The sequence below is a fragment of the Sitophilus oryzae genome, unplaced genomic scaffold (assembly GCF_002938485.1).
Source record: "Sitophilus oryzae breed Bouriz unplaced genomic scaffold, Soryzae_2.0 scaffold_1368_pilon_pilon, whole genome shotgun sequence".
In the NCBI taxonomy this organism is placed as follows: Eukaryota; Metazoa; Arthropoda; class Insecta; order Coleoptera; family Curculionidae; genus Sitophilus; species Sitophilus oryzae.
In genome coordinates this window covers 1,349,125-1,361,448 of record NW_022146024.1, presented here as the reverse complement: position 1 = coordinate 1,361,448, position 12,324 = coordinate 1,349,125, and positions in this window count along the sequence as shown.

The following is a 12,324-nucleotide window of genomic DNA, read 5'->3' as shown; positions in this document are numbered from 1 at the left end:
AGATCTTTTGAAGTTGTTATAAGTACATCTTTGTTCCTCACTCTCTTAATCATTTTTGATATGTTCTATTGGGGCATACTTTCCCTGCTGCTGGCATTTATTATAAAAAATACAAAAATGAGGTCTACCTCACATTACAATTTTCAAAGCTGAGCTGAACTTGAGCCAAGTTAAGTGAGTATGCTATTGAAACCTATGTGCATTTGCTGGTAGAACGGCAATACACCAGGAGAACAATAAATCTATTTTCGGATAATGAAGCCGCGCTGAAAGCGCTTGAAGCAAAGAAATACAAGCCCATGATGATTCTTCGCTATAAGATATTACCCCAAGTTACTAGGAGATTAAAACAACGTGTCGTTGATATGGATACTAGGATATCTCTAAAAAAACGAAAGTGCCAACTCCATCTCCAAAACAGGTGTAGGTACGTCATTGATGGCTCCTAAATTTTGTTTGCACCATTGCTGTTTCGAGCTGGATCAGTTAGAGTGTCCGTAGGAAGTAGAGTACAAGGAAATTCCTTCCTAAGTTAGAGACGCTTCCGCTTCGAGTTTGAGACGACCTGTGTTTGCACCCTCTTAGTGTCTGATCGAGCTCTAAACAACAATGTACCAATTTCTTTTTGAGTAATTTGCTAAAAAAATTATTTAGATGTATATGTATGTTGGATATTTTTATAAAGAAATATCTTTATGATTCAAATGTCCAATGAGACTAGTTTGTAAGGCCGTATTATTGCAAAAGATGTTGTTGTTGTTGCCTTGATGATGAGAATACATTTCTCGAAAGCTTGACAAATTGAAAAGTAGTTTTATTGGCCTATGTGGTGACTAGAATAGAGTGGATACGACAAAAAACCCAGGTAGTAGATGTCATTCACAGAATCAAATCCTTCAAGTGGCAATGGGCAGAACGCCTGGCAAGAAAGATGGACAACAGATGGACCACAAATATTACAGCCTGGTACCCACGGGGAATTAAGAGAACTAGAGGAAGACCGAACTTAGAATGTTTAGGAGGGGAGTTAGTCACCGCGACCTTACAGATCTATTGTGTTTTCCCCTTTCTTGAGTTATAACGAGTTATAACTCATCATACAGTCTCAAGGCTTTAACAAAAGCCAGTATCTGAGACGGCTCCACAGAGGCCAGCTCTCCATTATTGACATCAGCCGTACCAAAGTTCATGGCACGAATGGTCGTCGTCTCGGCGCACTCAGCAATGAGGTGTTCTGGTGTTTTCCCAAATTCCCCACAGAATCTGCATTCGCCGTTGTTTTTGAGCTTCAGCCTACTGAGGTGTTCGTTGAGGAGACAGTGTCCTGTTAAAAACCCCGTGACAATCCAAAGATTGTTTTTACTTAGATCAAGGAAAACCTTTGATTTTTCTCGGTCGTAGGTTCTGAGGAACTTTTTCGAGTGTCTTAGACCGTTGGAGGACACCCATTCCAAGTTACGGTTGGAGTCTTCCAGATTCTGCAGTTCCGCTTTCAGATGGTTTCCGCTTGGAAAACAGAACGGTTCTGGTCCAGTTAGTGGAGTGTTCGCTCCTTTCCTGTTTTCGTTAGATCATTTGCTTTTTCATTGCCTTCTATCCCTTGGTGAGCAGGCACCCAGAGTAGGAGGACTTTATTTTCTTTGCTCAACTTGTTGAGCTTCTCTAGGCATTCTTTGACCAACTTCTAATTGATGGTTACTGAGTTGATCGCGTTTAGTGCTGCTTGGCTATCGGATAGGATGGAAATTTCCTGTTTTCGATAGTTCCTTATCTAAGATAAATTGTACACATCTTTCGATAGCGTAAATTTCTGCCTGAAGGATACTGGGTAGGTGCCCATTGGTTTGGAGTATTTGGTTTTCGGCCCAATATCCCTGTCCCTAAATATCCCTATCGGATAGGATGGCAATTTCCTCTTTTCGATAGTTCCTATCTAAGATAAATTGTACACATCTTTCGATAGCGTAAATTTCTGCCTGAAGGATACTGGGAGGTAGGTGCCCATTGGTTGGCTGAATCCTTTTTATTACTCAATACTACAGTGAGGTGTTCCTTAAAGTTGAAAAATTCTTGGTATGTCATCCACTGGGAGTTGGAGAAGTGGAATTTTCTTTTTTGAGGGTGTTCCAAGCCCCTGACCTAAAAATTCTCCCAATACTGTTTCCGTCAATGACCATTCTAATCATTGTCGCATTGGCATAACTACCGACGACAATGTGCAGTGGTGTTATGTCTAAAATGACCTCCATTGCTGCTGTTGGACATGTTCTCATGACACCTGTGATACAGATACATGCCAGTCTCTGTGCTTTGCACAGGTTTTGCCTTGCTGTACGTTGCTCTAGTTTTGTATACTAAGCAACTGCTCCATATGTAATCATGGGTCTTACTATCATGGTATATATCCAGCGCAAAATTTTAGGGGGCGCAGCCCCACCTATTTCCCCTGCCAGTTCTGCATGTCATGAGAGCCTTTGTGGCTTTACTGGTAATGTTCTTAATATGCCTGTTCCAGAGAAGTTGACTATCCAGGGTTATTCCTAGATATTTCACTTCCTGTGATGGCAGTATTTCCTTTCCATCTAGATGGATTCTTTTCGATTTTCGAAGACCGAACTTAAGATGGGACCAAGATATGAGGAAATTAGCAGGTATAACTTGGGCCCACATAGCTAACAATAGACAACAATGGGCTCGACTACAAAGAGAGTATCGAAATATGAGAGAGAGCCTACACCATAATTGGAAATGATTGAATAAGCTGAAAATGATGATGATGATGATGTAGTGATTATTACTAAATCCTCACTTTTTATGTGTAAATTTAAGATTGGCATATTTAAGATGCGCTTCAAAGTATGAAAAAGTCAAAAGAAAACTTTATTTTTGCTGGCTGTAAGTCTTAGTTAATTATATTTAATATTATAATCAAAATTAAATATTTTATTTAACATTTTGATACGTCAATAATTTGTAGTCAGCAACAAATATAACAATTTTACTATGAAACATTTTTTTTTTCAAGTTTAATTGCAATTTTTCTCTTATGGTTTGAGGTATGAACACAGCATATTTATCTAATATTAAACGCGAATGCAAAGTGAAATGTAGTATATAATTTAATTAATATGCTATGTCTACCTCTGCAGTTATTAAAGACTTATTATCGTTCATAATTTTAAATGACAGTATTTACAGTAGATCCATAAATCGATCTAATAGAAAATATTAGGGCATTAATATAATTGTTAGTTATATCGGTATTAACCATTTGTGCTTATTAAAAAGTGTAACAAAATTTGTGTAATTTATTAAATGACTGCAAAAATGTAACAAAATTTATTAAATGACTGCTAGCATACTTATTAATAATTTAATTTTCTCATATTTTAATTAAATTCTAGAAACAAGTAGAGTAAGTGTCTGCATTACTGTGGAAAAATCAATGCTAGTATACTAATAAACTGTACAGGGTGTCCCAATATTCCGTAGATATACAACTACTACTTATTTTTAGAATCAAAATAAATTTATTGCCATAATTTACCTCTATACAAAAGTGCTTCATTTGTCCGTTAGAGGGCTTCAAACACATTTTTTAAGATATTTTAAAAACCGTTATTCTGATTTGAATGAGATTTTGAGTGTCGATGTTTTGCTAAGCGCTGTAATATTTGATTTTCACAAAAATCAGTAAAAAGTACGGGAAGGGAAAAAACTACCCCACCCTTACATAAATTTTAGTATAAATATTTTCCAACTCCACTGACGACCATTTTTTTTTCGTAACTAGTAGTCCTTCTAGTATTTAGTACATTTTTTGTCTTGTAAAAAATCGCCACCGCGCATACTTTTTGTTGAAACAAATATTTCTCCGAATCTGACTTCCAAAAATTATTCAGTTTCATGTCCCATCAATCTACGTAGGCGCATAAAATATATTATGCGCTAAAATTATCTATATAGTTGGCGGAAATATGGAATTTTCTGATAGTATCACAAGTTATATTTCACAATAAGCTTTTTCTTAAAAAAATGAATACATTTTAAATTATTTTAAACTCGGGTTTATTTTTGATTGATGTCCTCTAACGAAAATATTTGTACTAAAATTTATGTAAGGGCGGGGGTAGTTTTCACCCTTCTCGTACTTTTTCTTGATTTTCACTTGCTGGTGCACGCTGAACGCTCGCAGATATATTCTCTTAACTGTCTTCATTGTAATCTAGTCCAAAAACAACTTCAAGAGGCACTGAAAAAACATAAGCATATATTAGATATAACTTACTGCAATAATAGCTTTTAGTCAAATGCTACACCAATAAACATGCTGATCATTTCAATAACTTTGAATGGCTAACAATGGTGGCATTTAGCTGATATCTTCAGTGCCCCTAACGAGCTGAACTTAAGTCTACAAGAAAGAGATAACAACATCTTCCAAGTTGAAGATAAAATAGAAACTAAGATAAAAAAAACTTGACCTTTGGACTAATCGTATAATAAAAAAAAACTATAATTATTTTCCTACACTGGTAGCGTTTTTGGAATCCTCTGGTGGGGAAATGTTGCGATGAAAAGTTGATGATGAAATGATCAGTTGTTGATCTTTTCGGGAATATTTTTCAGAACTCGACAGAAATAAAAACTGGATAACACCATTTCAATGCAGGGGACAGACCCACCCTTTCAACGCAGTTTTTTTAGATATCAACGGCTTGACAACGGTACAGAAAAATCAATTAATAGAAATATTAAGTGATTCAGCTTTAAAACATAATTTCAAAGAAACTCTTTTAACAAATTTTTGGGTGAATTTAAAAAAGTTTATAAAGAAATATAAGAAGAAGCACTGTAACATTTACTGCATGCTTTTCTCATCCACATATGAAAAGGCATTCTCTACTCCGTATACATCAAAAACAAATACAGAAACAGGTTACGATTGGAATCTGATTTGAGATTAGAACTAAGTAAGTTGATGTTCAACCCGAATATTACTAATTTAGTTGCAAGAAAGCAGCACCAACCTTCACATTAATACAGTATTTTTAATTTTTATAAAAATATCATTTTTATGTATAAGGATAATTTGTCCTAAAATTTTTGTTTTTTTTTAATTAGGGGGGTCCTTGAAATTGTGCTTGATTTTTTAGGGGTCCGCGAACTGAAAAAGGTTAGACTAGTGGGACGTAGAAGCTAGTACGCTTTGTAACGCGAGCGTAGTCAGAGTGCGCCAAGTCAATCTCTGCCTGTTGATGCATCCGTGCAGTTTATCCCTTACCCCGTTATTAAAACGGTCCATCACCGAGCCGGCCTTTCAATCCGGCCGAATATCCTTTGGTAAGGGGCAATTAAAACGGCGATTAAGAAACATATCCCCGGGACCGCCTCGTCACAAATCAAGACACCTGCAATATAAATCACCATCGAACGGCGATCTCCATCGTTGTTATTACCTGGTGGACTCTGCCTCGGAGCTGCTGCATGCACTACGATCTTCGCGAAATTTATTGCTCAATTCTCAAAGCTCGCATAGCTCTATGTAGATCCGTATGTCTACTAGCTTGTCTCTAAATATCAACTATAAATTTCCAGCGCGGTACAATTAAAGTTGAGCATGATTTTTTCTTTAGTTAGAAATTTAATTTTAACATGATCGATAATCTGATTATTCAAGTTATCCATTAAATCTTCGCAAGTCTGAGATTTGTCAGCATTTATAGGACACATTACATTGCATTACAGCCACTGCTGACGAGTATTTAGCACGCATCAGAAGATGGTTAGGCAACGCGTTTTCTTTCATGAGCTTTTCTGTGACTGAAAAGCCCGATACGTGGTTATCTCTCTTTCGTACCCGGACATTCAAAAATCTAATTACTTTGTTGCCTCTTTACTTTTTGGTTGTCGTTGGTAACTGAGTTTACAATTGTTCCTTCCTCCCACTGATTTTACATGCTTATCCCCTTTAAGTTTTCATGGAAAATATCCTTGTATCTTTTGAGTTGTCCACCCGGTTTCCTCGTATCCTCTACAGACTATCTATTACCCTCGTTGACTACTAATCATCGATATGTGTGGTCTGTCTTGGTTTAAATATTTTGTTCATTATTCATTATTTACAGTGATTTACATATTAAAATGTACAAAAAATATCTTTGCTGATTATTGATTTGAAATAAATATGACCTCCAATGAAAATGCAAGTTATTAACTCTTAATAATTTAATTATAAACTAGCAAAGAGTTAGATGCTTACCTACACCCTCGTTATTCAGAAACCTAACCTATCGATAAAAATACGCAAGAAAATTTACTTCCTAGCACACAACCAGAAAATATTGGTAGGCAGTCTGATCAAGTTTACGGTTTAAGGTACAGCATCAAGTTTATTATAATGATCTTTTTACGCTTCGTCCTACGTGTCCTACGAGACAAAAGACGCGCATTTATCAAACAACGTTTTCTTACGAAGCTGTCCTAGATAGGAGATGCGCGCGACTGAAGCGGCATCGTAGGCGATTGAAATATGTCGCACGCATCGCCCGCTCGCTTTTGTCTTCCACGTAGGACGAAGCGTTGGCCGTATGACACAGATAGTTAACCAGTGTTACCAGCTTATTTTTCATCGGGGTAGATTATCACGAGATAGCGCGGTTAAATTGTTTTACAAAAGAGTAGATCTGGGCCTCGAATGGGGTAGCTGCGACGACACTGCCGTTATCATCTTTTCTCTCGCTAGTTTGTGCGTGACGGCCGGTTCGCGGCCGTCAGTCAATTCTGTGTCTCACATCAACACAACAGCCCAATTGTTATATTATGTGCAAAGCGGTACGGTTTAGGATACCCTCACTAACTCTTGCTATAAAATCTCTCCCTCTAAAAAAATTATAAGTTCCTGTGATTGATTGCCGTGATATATTGATGGCACTATTCGTTTTTGTCTTCCTAAGAATAGAAGCCCGAAATATTTTGGCATCGACGACACATCGAGCGGCTCCTTATTCATTGACCAAATCAGTTTTATGGCCGCGCGGCGTGAATGATGGCATCTCGGTCTGCCAACCGGCGGCCTTCATATGGCATAAATGTCACGAGGCAACGTCTAAAAGTGTCCTAAATCATTCGACTAATGGCGCAATGAATCTCCACGTCGGCACTGATCGAATTAAATCCTTTTGGACGGTGGTTACAGTTCTCCCGTTTAGCTGGGCACGGGTGAAGGGGACAGGGTGGCTTGATTTACGCCCTTATTCTATTGGATAAACGCCGCGCCTTGTTCTTCCTGGACCGGAAAGGATGGGAGAAGAAGACTTCAAGTCGCCGGAAAATGGATACATGGAGAGTAATAGTTCTTATACTTTATTTATCAAAGAAATGTGAAAGAATGACAAGCATGTTTTTCATCAAAAATGCCATATTTTTCATCGGAAAAGAGTTTTGCAAGTCCAAATTAATTTGAAATATCCATCAGCATCATAATTCTCAACTTATTCAACCATTTCCGATTATGATGTGGCCTCTTTCAAATATTTAAATACTCCCTTTGTAGTTTTTTTGTAGTTCTTTGTAGCTCTCTATTGTCTATTGTTGTTTTTTTAGAGATGGAAACGCCTTTAGGGCCGGAGTGTGAGGATCTCCCTCTCTACTCTACCCAGAGGGTCTACCCACTAAAAACCCATCTTTGTCAAACCTGTCTCCGTCTCGGAACCACCCGGGACATTACTTCAAGACAGAGGGTTGTCTTATGTGTGCATCCTACGTATCAATCGTTGCGCCAACTCTTCCTGAAATTTGGTTTTCATAATAATCCTCAGCATTTCCGCAACCGCTATGCTCTTTTCTTGGTCTTCACCCACAAGTGTCCCGACGTTATCCAGCGTGACCTTGGTGCCGCACCTTGCCTCTACCACGTCCCTAAATTCCCTCCATCTTCCACACACGAATAGAGTGTGCGCAGGAGTATCCTGCTCCTGGCAGTACACACAGCGATCGCTATCTCTTTTGTCCATCCTTTTCAGGTATGTGCCAAAACACCCATGACCTGTGATAGCTTGAGTAAGAAAGTGGTCTGCCTCCACCATTCCATTCTTGTGCCACTCCGCCACATTTTCTATAAATTGCTTTGCCCAGCCATCATATTTCTGCCAATCCTCTTGCCATTTCATCAAGATGTTTTCTCTTACTTCCAACCTATGTTCCTTGCCCAGCCTGTAGGTGTCGCATCTTTCCACTACCTGGTGTAGAATAGGCATGACACCAGCCAATGCCAGTACTGCCGTTGTTGGAGCAGTGCTGTAGGTGCTCGTAATACGTAAGGCCAATCTCCTAATCATAGATTGCAGCATATTTTGATAGTGTTGATACAATTGTATAGCTCTTCTCCAAGTTCACGTCAAGTCACGGCCGATGCCATCGTCCTCCTCTTCATAGCCCTAGGTCCGCCAACATTGGGCATTACCCGCGACAGGGTGTTAGTTGCACGTGTGGCCTTTCCACTATTCTGCGGACGTGGGTGGTCATACGCAGACCGCTGTCCCATGTACTTTACAGCTTTGCAGGGCATAATAGTCACTCCCATGATATCAGCGCTCCAGCCTTCTAATTTCCGCTGTCCCACCAAAGCAAGCAACTCCGTCTTCTGCTTTACTAAGCTGATACCCATGCTATGCAGCCTGTTGCCGATTATCAGCGCCGCAGTCTCTACTCTTATTTTCAACATATTGGGCGTTAAGGCTGTGATCAGGACTGCCAGATCATCTGCGTTCTGCGTAAGCAAGAATCTCGTACCCAGTTCCGATGTCCAACCTCAGCACCTGGTCATAGAAGACGTTCCACAGCGTCGGGCCAAGTACTGATCCCTGAGGAACTCCGCAACTCATTTTATAGGTTTGGTCGTCCTTCGCCTCTATTTTTCTGCACGATAAGTAGGACTGGATTACCCTAATTAGGTAAGGGCTACGTATCCCCTACTCTTCCAGCTGCGTTGCCTTATCAGGTCGACCTTGTCCACAATTATGTTAAGAGCGTTTATTGTGGATTTGCCCTTTCTGAATCCAAATTGCCTATCAAACAGTCTATCTTTTTCCTCCAGTTCAATCTCCAGTCTAGCTTTTATTAAGGACTCGAAGAGTTTCCCGCTGGCATTAAGTAAACTGTCTATTGTTGGCTACGTGGGCCCAAGTAATCCCTGGCAATTTCCTAATATCAAGGTTTGCTCTAGGCCTCTTAATTCCTCGTGGGTACCAAGCTGTAATTTTTGTGGTCCATCTGTTGTCCGTCTTTCTTGCCAGGTGTCCACTTGATCATTGCCACTTGAGGAATTTGATTCTGTGTATGGACATCAATTACCTGAGTCTTTTGTCGTTTTTTTACGGTCTCCCTTGACTATTCCCAGCATATTTCGTTCCACTGAGCTTTGTGCGACCTGCAATTTCTTTATAATGTCCGTTTTAAGTGTCCAGGTTTTACATGTATAGTATGCAAAACTGTCTGGTAGTACCCATTGGTCGAATGTTTTCGTCTTTAGATAGAGTGGCATTCTAGATTTGGAAATACTGAATTTCTTCCATAATTGTTCCATGCTAGCTTAATTCTTCAGTTAATTTCTAGTAGTAGAGATCCTCAGCTGTGTATTAGTTGCCCTAAATATATATATTCTGTATATTCGAAATATCTATATCTTGCACATTTTCCAAGATGGTTAGATTAGATGAAGTACTCTCTCGACCACTCTAACTCTCTCAATCACTTGCCAACCAGATAAAAGAGATTGGTGACATCATTACGGCATAACGTAAATTACGTATTCTCTTTAGTAATTGTCATTGGCTTTGGGGTTATAATTTTATTGACCGACATCGATCAATGTAAAAATCAAAATTTGATTGCTGTAAAACAAAATTCAATTTTTTCTTATTGCAAAGATGCTGCAAAGGATTAACTAAAATTATCAAGAGCTAAACTTATAAATTATGTTTCTCCAGAAAGAGACGCTGGTAGAACATTCTTGTCCCTGGACGCCGTATATTAAGCAAGTACAGTACAGAGGTGTAATATTCCTATACAAATACTAGCATTTTAAATAATATAGCGAGTTGCTGATGCTTTAGAAATCAGAATTTCAACCGTTCAAAGAATTGGAACTAAAGGGATCATGGGATCATAACTGATGCAGAGTTCAAGAAAAATGAATAAATAGCGAAAAAAAAACTTCTCAATTAATAGTATAGGAACGTACTTAAAATTTTCTAAACAATATGAAATGATCTCAGACACACCCTAAAATTCATATTTGACAAATAATGATGACGTAACGCTGAACGATGGCTGAACATTCTATACTTTTTCCTTCTACTCGATGGTTATAAGCATTTACTTTATTTTTATTAATATGATCTATTTTCTTGCATATTTAACAAATTACTCTATTTTACTGGCGTCAAAACTGATAAAATAATAATGATATGGCTTATTACTTAGTATTTTTTTTGGGGATGGTTATATTGTATGGATGGTTCAAAATATCAGACAAAAGATTTATTTATCATTTTGAGTGAAACAATTTTCAATAAATAACGGCCTTACCCGACAAATTTATCATATAAGATCGCGGTGATAGAGCGCAACAAAACCACTCCGCCGATTCCTGAGCCGTAGCAGCGTCGCAAATTTCGACTCCCCGAAACTCGTTACTGATCCCGGAGCCCCGTAAAAAGTAAATTAAAAAAGGTGCTTCGCTGGCGCCATCCCGGCAGCCGCAGCCGTTCCTCGTCCCCGTAAAAAGTTAACGCTCACATAATTCTACACGGATATTATCTGATATTTAGACGCGCTTCTGTTACAATAGAGATTTATAAGACGGCGCTAATGAAAGTCGGATCGCGGAGGAAAATGGTGGTAAAAAGGAGGGATCAGAAAGTTGGCGCTGTTAAAAAGACGAGGCATGTCAGCGAGGCCTGATGCCGAGCGTTTTAAATATTAAACGGCGGTTAATGGGGGCGGTAAAAGACTGATAAGTGCGGGTTTCGTGGGTACGGTGTATAACGATTTTGTTTCCTGGAAATTTTTCCTTGCCTCCTTATAACCTTTTTTCGCATAATACGGTCCAAAAGTAAATGAACACAGGTGTTAGATTCCTTAACAAACATGAACAATTTTAAATTTTGTGCTTCAGGAAAAGAATCATCATCATCATCATCATCATTTTCAGCTTATTTAACCATTTCCAATTATGGTATAGCCTTCCTCGCATACTCTCTTTGTAGTTTGTTGTATTTTGTTGGCTATGCGGGCACAAGTTATCCCTGAATTTCCTAATATCATGGTCCTATCTCAGTAGTTCGATATTCCTCTAGGTCTTTTAATTACTCGTGGGTACCATGCTGTAATTCTTGGGGTCCATTTATTGTCCGTTCTTCTTGTCATGTGTCCTGCCCATTGAAGGATTTGACTCTGTGGATGACATCTGTCATCTGCCTTTTGTCACCCACTCTATTTTTTACGGTTATTCTCTTGGTTATTCCCAGCATATTTTGTTCCATTGAGCGTTGTGCGACCTGCAATTTCCTTATGATGTTTTTTTAAGTGTCCAGGTAGTACACATTGGTCGAATGTTTCCTTCTTTAGATAGAGTGGCGCGTTTTAGATAAACTGCGCAAACTTTACAGAATCTAACGCAGAACAACTACGTTATTCTTTTTACAGGGATCGGTTTTGAATGCACTCAGCAGCGGCAACAACAAGCATACTTTATATCTCCATTCATAAAACATTTCATACTATATAGTATATATACTATATAGTATGAATAGTATCAATATATATAGTATAAATAGTATCAATATAGTATGAATAGTATAATAATAGTATGGGATAGTATCAATGTTGAAATCCAGCTACAAGACGCGATTTGAGACTACAAAAGTGGAGAGTACTATAGTCCTTTGGTAATAGCGATTTCTTCATATTAGTCTTCATTTTAGGAGCAATATAAGAAATGTTTCTTCTGTAAAATCCATTTCAGAGGAAGCATGTTGCTAGAGGCCACAATTTGTCCTCCAGGTAACCACAAAAAGCCACTGGGTTGAGTGACAGCTTGTAGTCTAGTGACGACAGTATGGTGGCCACAATTTTTGTTGCCAAATTCGACTGCGCAAAGTCATTCGTTTGAAAGTGGTCTTAAGGTGCCCACATACAGTTCGCCGTCAGTTCTGGGACTGTACGATCTGATCTGAAGATCTAAACTTTGTCAGACCACACACAATGCAGTTATATCGAACGATGCGATCAGCAATACGTGCAACTGAACGAAGCATGGAG